This window comes from Poecilia reticulata, chromosome 8 (assembly GCF_904066995.2).
Source record: "Poecilia reticulata chromosome 8, P_reticulata-male-v2, whole genome shotgun sequence".
Classification (NCBI taxonomy): domain Eukaryota; kingdom Metazoa; phylum Chordata; class Actinopteri; order Cyprinodontiformes; family Poeciliidae; genus Poecilia; species Poecilia reticulata.
The window spans coordinates 3686107-3695105 of NC_088837.1; the positions used below are offsets into that span (position 1 = coordinate 3686107).

The 8999-nt window shown below is 36.4% G+C and overlaps 1 long non-coding RNA gene across 1 annotated transcript; it reads right to left on the reverse strand.

The window, feature by feature from the left end:
* Window positions 1-23: 23 nt before the first annotated feature.
* Window positions 24-1755, reverse strand: LOC145552444 (uncharacterized). The gene is made up of 3 exons (XR_014088502.1): window positions 1451-1755; window positions 462-648; window positions 24-132 (listed from the first exon to the last, which is right to left on the reverse strand). It is a non-coding gene; the product is annotated as an uncharacterized LOC145552444 (long non-coding RNA).
* Between the last annotated feature and the right edge of the window lie 7244 nt (window positions 1756-8999).

Consider the following 8999-nt stretch of genomic DNA (forward strand, 5'->3'; position numbering starts at 1 on the left):
GTTCACTGCAGGTGGATGAAGTGGGCATCTGGTTTGGTGCAGTTGACTGCAATACTTCAGGCTTCAGTTCCTGGCATGGAGCCTCCCAGCCAACCCAAAATCTCATGAGCTGGTGCAGATTGTCTGAAAATGCTAGGAAAAGTATCATTTTTTTTTAGATACATGGTGAGTTTCCTGTAGATGGAATCATTCATAAAGCTGACTTTGAGATATGACTTTATGCGAATGTCTTTTCCATCTAAGAAACTAATGAATATGAATGTGATGTCCTTCAAAAATCATTTGAATACCTTTTGCCATGTTCACTAATCAACCTGAAAAGCTTTATCAGCTTTATCTGTGCAGTGTTGTAAGTCATGATTATAACAAAATAAACGTACTGTATTATGCTGGTATGTATTGCACGTCTTATCATTCTCAAAATAACAAACATTGGCCAAATGTTTATACAGACATTTTACCTTCTTTGAGAAACTGATGGAGAAACCCTGTCACCTGCAGTTTCTGCTTCCAAGACATCATCGCTGATGTCACTGTCATCACTTTGCTTCTTCACCTGTGGCCAACTGATTGGACCATCTGTAATTGTAGAAATAGAAATGGCTCCAAACGATCATGGAGTATATCAAAAATATGATCCATATGTTCCTTGAAAAGAAAAAAGAAAAAAAAATGTCAAAAACATTGTCAGTAAAATAAAAAAACTATTTTGAAATCATTAGGTCAGTATTGAGAAATCAAATTAAAGATATTTAATCCAAAATAAGTTAACAGCTGTACTTGCAAGCATATATTTTCTTCAAAATGAGTTAAAATCAAATGAAAAAACAAAGGAGGTTGTTTCTAATGTTGCTAGGTAACAGAACGACGTTTTGTAACGCAAAGTAAAAGAATGTAAATTAATATATATCAACACTTGTCAGATAAGAGAAGCAGTAGTTTGGATGACGCTATAATGACCATAAATGTATAAATTTATTCATAAATGAAGTCACATGAACAACACAGTAGATGAACAGAATGGGGTTGTGGTTATAATTAATGTCGGTAGAGTTCACAGCCCCTCCTTGAAGCAGGCAGCCATATTAGCTTCTACATTAGCGGTAGCATTTCCTGGAAAATTACGACTTTACTAAGACTGCCTGTCTCAGTCTCACCTAAGACACATACAAACAACCCGGAAAGTCGCTACCCATCAGTTATCTTTAAAGATTCTAGACTTGGCGCAAGTGATATTCCTTTTTTAAATAAAACAGGGGAAAATTGGGCGTAGGACAGCCAAGAGAAGGGGGTGGAGGTCTAGCAGGTAGCGAGAACTAATATGCCAGCATTACATGGCGTAAGATTAACAACGGCCCAAACCCGTGTTTTAAATCAAGCTTTAATATCATGTATCAAAGTTCATGCGCAAAATAAAATGTACTACAGAAATATGAAAGCATAGACTCACCGTTGGGTTTGCGTTCGCCTCCATGGTCGCTGGCCTCGGTGATGCTGGTATTTCTTCAATATGACTCTTAGGTCATGTGATTGGCTGGGTGTTGAAATCTGACAACGATTGCTAATGTCTGTGACCTGAAGTAACCTCGCCATTTTTGTACAGCGAATTTTTAGATGTTGAATTTGAGACAGCGAATTTGAGCAAGTTGAATTTTTAGGACACTGAAAATATTGCATTTGAATTTTTAAAAGTTGAATTTTTTTATATGCTGAATTTTTTTAACACTGAAAAATATATATATTGAAAATTTCATCACTTTGAAATAGGAATGTGAATTTTTTTAACAAATGAAAATTGCAAACGTGTACAAATAATGACACTGAATTTTTTTTTAGGTCAAAATTGTATTCTGAATTAATTTTCAAATTGAAAAAGTAAGCGCAAATATACAACATTCAAGTTTCAGATGCATTTTTTATTCAAATTCTGATGGCACATATTTACTTCCATACTCCTGTCCTTAATGATAAGACCCCATTGGTCTGAGCCGAAATTCTCTTGCAGATCTCTATTCTCCTTTGTACTTTAAATGCTTAATAATACAGCTAATATTAGCCACAGTGCTTGGTGTAATACGGGGTTCAGCCCTGCTATGAAGGCTGAGATTCTGTAAATCTAAAAAAATTAATTATTCCCTAACATTGACTTAGATCACATATGTCAAAGTCAAGGCCCGCGGGCCACATCCGGCCCGCAAATCAATTATCTATGGCCCCCTGAATGATATTTAATTACTATGAGAACCGGCCCGCAAGCCAGAGCCGCCCGCTCGTGTTTTGCCTGCAAACACTACATTTCCCATAATGCAACGGTAGCCCGCGAAGTGACTACAGCGCGCCCAAACGGCTTCATTATTCATCAGCTCAGAGCCTCACCCCGAACATTGATGAACTTGTACAAAAGATGAGACACCTCCAAGTATCAGGCTCAGCCTCAGACAAGTGAGCATCACAGAGCAGTAACGTATTTTCAGTTTATAAGTTTCAGTTAAATTTTTACATTTGTTTCTACAAGACGTGATTTTTCTTTGAATGAAGTATTGTTTTGTCTGTGTGCCATATATTTTTGTATTTTATTTTATTTTTTTGTATTTATTTTTCAGTTGAATGGATTCAGGTAAAATTGCAGATAAGAGCCATGAGAAAGAATACAACTGATTTGATTTATTTTTTTACTTTACTATTTGAAAGCAGTGATCGGTAGGATCATAGAGCAGCACAGTAATGCATTTTCAGTTTATAATGCATGCACTTTGATTTATGCATTTATCTTGATATTAAGAAACATATTTTGTTTTTAAAAACAATTAAATTTGTTGCTGTTTGCCTCTTGAAAAATGTTTTCCCTTGAAGTTACTGACAGAGCCATAACAAAATATTGCTTTATTCATTTAATCGTTAAATAATATACACTCTGTTAGGTCTTGGTTCAATAGGCTATGTGCAATCATTTCAATATGTTTTAATAAACATTAAACCAGTCCGGCCCTCGGCTTGTAGCAAATTTGTTTTTTTGGCCCTCTGTGTATTTGACTTTGACATCCCTGACTTAGATTATCTGACACAAGAGCCTATATTAGAAATGAAACAATGTAACATGTATTATAAAACTTATATGTGTTATAACATTCACCAGCAAAGTTTTCACAGGTAAAGACTTATTTAAATGTAATTCTTTCACTAGTAAGATACATCCCAAATCTTCCGTTTTTGTTTTGAAAGTTTCATAAAGACATGATGTGAGGAAGAAGAGGGAGAATCTATAAAGAGAGACAAATTCACTGCAGCACGGATGAATCTCGCATCGGATTTTGAACTCAATTTCAGCTGCTGGATCTCTGAAGCTAGAACTCGTTGGCTGAAAAACACATCTATATATATGTATGTATATACATACATACAAACATACATACATACAAACGTATCCAATATATATTATTCAGTATAAATCATTATTTATTTGTGTCTGTATAGTTATATAAAAATGTATTGATATTACTAAATAATTTATTACATAAATTCTGAACGACTGTGTGCTTTGTAATATGCTCTTTCTATTGTCATAGCCATTAAGCATATTTAAATATGCTGAACTATGTATTAAAAACATACTTAAATAATACAATTGTTTATAAATGTAGCTTTCATAGATGTTTGAATATGGTGTCCAGTAACAAAAAAGCGTGTTTTGATCGATTAAATGCACTGATATGTCATTTTGCCTGCTAAACACATTAGGCTGAGTGGAGTGGTCTACCGTTCCAAGATGGCCGCCCTAAATCTCATCAGCGACAATAGGCGAGAGCGGTCCATGAGGCGTCTATCCTTATATTATGTCTTTGTCTGCCGTTACGTTCTCCCTTCTTCGTTTGTGGAGTTACAATATCTGGGTTCATGAGCGCCCCCAGCGATGAAGCACGAGAACTTCCTGCCTCACCTCAAATCTGTATGCCATTTGCCGTCTCGAATAATATGCCGTTTTCGATCGCTCCTCAGCACACGAAACACGTTACACACACAGTTGGTGACAATAAAAACAGTACATTAAATACATAGAATAAATTATGGAAAATCAGTTCATACATTAAATGTTTTTAACCATTTTATTGGCGACGTACAGACAGAGACGGAGCATGCTCTCATAGAATAGCAACCGAGAAACGAGAAGTTGCGCAATCCCAGGTGATGCTCAGCTCACTGCTGCATCACCGGCTTTGCTTCCAAGCATTTGAATTGGAAAAATTAAGCAATTTTGAATTAAAAAAACCCCACCAGATTTGGTTAAATTAAATGATAAATATATATTTTATAGTACAAACCACAGGGTAAAAATATCTTTGTAAATGATTTAATTCCTATTTTTCAATGATAACATCTGTCACCTGCTTCCTGTGATAATTATGCATTTTCTTCAGGTCCGTTTCACTTTTGGGCTTTTTCAAATAATTCAGATTGCACATAAACTCCTGCTTCTTCTGCTGAATTCTGCTATACCTTGGCTTACTTTAATTACTTAAAGGTTTTCTAAAATGAATGACTGTATCTTTCTTATGTTTTTTCTACATCTTAATCTTTGTCCTCATCTTTCTTGCATGTCTCCATCCTGCAAATATGCCTCTATTGCTCCTTTATGCTTTGTTTTGCTATGTTTCACTTCTTCAAATATTTCTGGTTGTGTACTAATTTCTCCTATAAATTTCTGCTTTTTGATTTGTTTCACTATTCAACTGATTCAACTATTTCTATTTCTTTTGCTTTCTTCTACTTAAGCTTTTCTCTACTTTTTCTGGCATTTCTGCAGCAGTCATTCTGCAAATATGCATTCTCACGGCTGTTTCGCTAGGAACAGCTATTTTTCTAGTTATTATTATCCAGTCTTCCGTACGTTTTTCCTGTGTTTAACTACTTCTACTATCTTTCACTAATTGTACTAATTTATATATCAAAATATTCTGCTTCTTCAGGAGATTCTTGCTATGACTTTTGGTAAACTTCACTATTGCACTTTTTGAAATAATTGCCCTTTTGTGCAATTTTTTTGCCCCATTGAAATACATGGTGGAATTCACTAACTGATGTCAGTTGCTAGAGTGTCCACTCTAGTAACTGCTGTTTTTGAACTTTTAATGCTTTTTTACAAACAAAATGATACTGTTCATACATATTTCACTGTAGGGAAATAATTTATGCATTAAAATGTAGCCACGAGTGTCTAGTTTATGGAACTATTACTATTATTGCTACAGGTCTTACTGTTTTCTGTCAAACTCCTCTGAAGTACAGCCATGTTACACTTTCTCCTATTTTTTCAATGTATTTTTCTCTTGTGCTCTGTTTTTATCTCTTTCTATGAATTCTGCTTGTCTACTTATTGGTTTTACTATCTTTTAGCTTGTCTACCCTTCTGTATGCCTTCTACTTCTACTTGTTTTAATATCTTTTAGCTTGTCTACTTTTCTGTATTCTTTCTACTTCTACTGGTTTTACTATCATTTAGCTTGTCTACTTTTCTGTATGCCTTCTACTTTTTTTAGTATATTTTACTGGTTTTACTATCTTTTAGCTTTTCTACTTTTCTGTATTCTTTCTACTTCTACTGGTTTTACTATCATTTTGCTTGTCTACTTTTCTGTATGCCTTCTACTTCTACTTATTTTACTATATTCTACTGGTTTTACTATCTTTTAGCTTTTTTACTTTTGTCTGCCTTCTACTTCTACTGGTTTCACTTTCTTTTAGCTTGTCTACTTTTCTGTATTCTTTCTACTGGTTTTACTATCTTTTAGCTTGTCTACTTTTATTTATGCTTTCTACTTCTGGTTTTACTGTCTTTTAGCTTGTCTACTCTTCTGTATGCCTTCTACTTCTACTGGTTTTACTATCTTTTAGCTTGTCTACTTTTCTTTATGCTTTCTACTTCTGGTTTTAATGTCTTTTAGCTTGTCTACTTTTCTGTATGACTCCTACTTCTATTGGTTTTACTATCTTTCATCTCATCTACTTTTCTGTATGCCTTCTACTTCTACTGGTTTTACTATCTTATTTTGTCTACTTTTCTGTATGCTTTTTACTACTACAGGGTGAAGCAGATCTGGCGAATATGAATATTTTGACCCGCACACAAGGAACAAAAATGGAATGCCAATGACATTCAGTGTTTTAAACTTAGGCACAGCAGTAATGCTGAAATTTACCCATCTTACTGACATGATTCACAGATTAAAGTCAGTTTACACAATGCTTAATGTGCCATCATGTTGTGTATTTGAACTCCAGCCCCTCTCATTTTACCAGAGAGATGCTTGAGGCACAGTTGACACGTCTCCTCTGTTACATAAATCTGAGACACCAACTGCTGTTTAACAAGAGGTTGAGTCTGCTTCCCTGACACAAAACATTCCTGCTCTTGAGTCAAACGTCAATGTTGAAGTTATGTCTCCTGTTGCAAGTAGTTCTGATGATGTAATTGAAGGTGCAAGTAATGCAATTAGTTTTATCGTCTGTGACACAAGAAAATACAGTACTCCCCATTACCAGTTCAGAGAGAAATGCAACAAGTGCACTTTTGGAAATGTCTTTGAAACTGTCAAAGTACCCTAAAGTGGACAGAAGAAAGATGAAGATGAGGCTACTTGTGACAGAGAAAGGTGCTTAAAGTGGTGAGCAGGGATGAATGGCATTCCAGTGAAATATGCCAGAAGAAGTTCTTGGCATCTAAAACTGAAAATAATGGATATCTAATGGTGTATTTTAGATAAACAGTATCTAAAATACACAGAATATGCAAACATATACTGTTTGCATTGGGTCATGTGGTCTTTTGAGAACAGTTGAGGTCTGAAACTCAACATATTCTGATGCATATTCTGATCTCTTGTCTTTTTTATTGGTGGCAACCATAGATGATACCCCTGATTCTTGTATCCTATCTAATTCAGCTTTGACCTTGTCTTTCATGGCTACCGGATTGAGGTAAGCTGGGCGAATTACTGGTTTCACCTCTGAGTCAAGTGTTACCCAACTCGTTTGAGAACAGATCACTATATTCACATTTATTTTGTTTTCTGAGTGTCACAAGTCCCATTTCCAGTGAGCCACTTAGTCCGAGTAGTGGTAATACAGTCTTATGGATAATGTAGAAAGGTACAGTACATTGTTTGGCCCCTAGATATGGCAGCATAGGCTAACACATCCAGCAATTTCAATCTTACTACCACCACATCCTATAAGATTGGTGGGTTTGCTGCAGGACTTTAGTTGTTCATTTTGTCTTACTTATTCAAAAGTCTCTGCTGAGAGGACATTGCATTTGGCACTTGTGTCTAACTTCATTTCAACTGCAGTGTCATTAATTTGTATTGTAGAAAGGACCTCATCTTTCCATGACTTTGTGTGATGGTTGATTCAACAGGTTTATCCAGTGTAATGCCATTGACATAGAAAATCTCATTGTCACTTGCTTCTGTGTTTTCAGTGTCCACCTGGTGGACAGACTTCCTTTGTCTTTGCTTGTCAAGCTATGGTGTGGACCTGCAACACTTTCTAAAGTGGTTCATCTTCCTACATCCATTGTACATCATTGTACACACTATTGACCAAAAATAGGACATTTGTGCTTTTTTGTCACAAGACTACCACCACAATTACTGCAGTTAGTAATAAACTGTGTGCGCAAAACAATGTGCAAAAAATAATCTGCGCATTATTCAGTTTGCTGTAAAATCTGATCTTGTCAGCACCTCCTCTCAGTCCACTTGAACTGCCTCAACAGTTGTGATAGTAGGGCAGGTGGTGACGTTTATGTTTTATTATGCTCCTCATCTCATGGATCTGACATATTGAAATGACCTTGGTGAATGTCGGATCACAGTCACGTAAAAGCACTTTCCTGAAATGGTTGTTATCAATGCCACAAACCAGTCTGTCTCTGATGAGCTCCTCACAAAACCCTCCAAAATTACAACTCTTGGCTTTTATTCTCAAATCACTGAATAGACTCACCCGCCCTTTGGTTAAGTGTGCTGAATTTGTGTCTCTCCACAATGATATTCGTCTGGGGGTTGCACATTTCCCAAAACTTTCTTTTGAGGGAAAAGCAGTCTTCCCTGGATTCCATGGGAACCACAACACATCCTTCTTCCCCGTCTCCACTGGGCTTCCATATCTCAGATGCATACACAAATGATCGATCGAGTTCAATATCTTCAGGCCCGACCAGATTCAGAAGAATGTAAGCTTGAGTCTGAGCCAGCATGATAGAGTGCACTGCTGCGATGAAAACGTATTCCTGCTCAAATACGCACCAGTTCTCCACTATATTGCCAACAAATACTAGATGATTGGGCTGGCTGAAACTGTCCGTCATGTTGCGAATAAGCACAATGTTTCTACACAAACATACTCACAACACGAGACAATCCACAAAACCACTGAAGTCCATAGCTTCAGTGGTTGTGTGTTGTGGTAATAAAGAGCTTGGTTGTGCTGTTATCTTGGTTTAATCATAATTGTTAGCTGCCAGCATACACAGCAGTAATCTGTGGAAGAAACCCAAGCACCAGAATGAATAACAAAACTTAACCAATGCGCGCATTTGCAGAACCAGAACTAAGGCATCTGTAAAACCCCAAAATTACTGTGTGCACAGTCAATATTCGGCACCCATGAAGGAGGCCTCCAGGAGAATTTTTTTGTTCCACTTCGGGGCCCCTTAGTGGCCCTTGACCCTAAGCAGCTGCTTAGATGGCTTATGCCTTTGGCCAGCTGTGGTGACCCCTCACATAGAAAAAAATTCTAAATGGTATGAATTCTGTTGTATTTGTCCAACTTGTAACAATAATTTCACAGTTAAGCCGAAGCACAGGAGCACACGTTTACATGAACCTCACTGACAGATGTCTGTTAGGTTTATGTAAAAATAGGTTGACTAGAGCAGAGTAACAAACCTATACATTCACTGGCCATCTGAGGTACACTTAATTATTTGTTGTAGATATTGA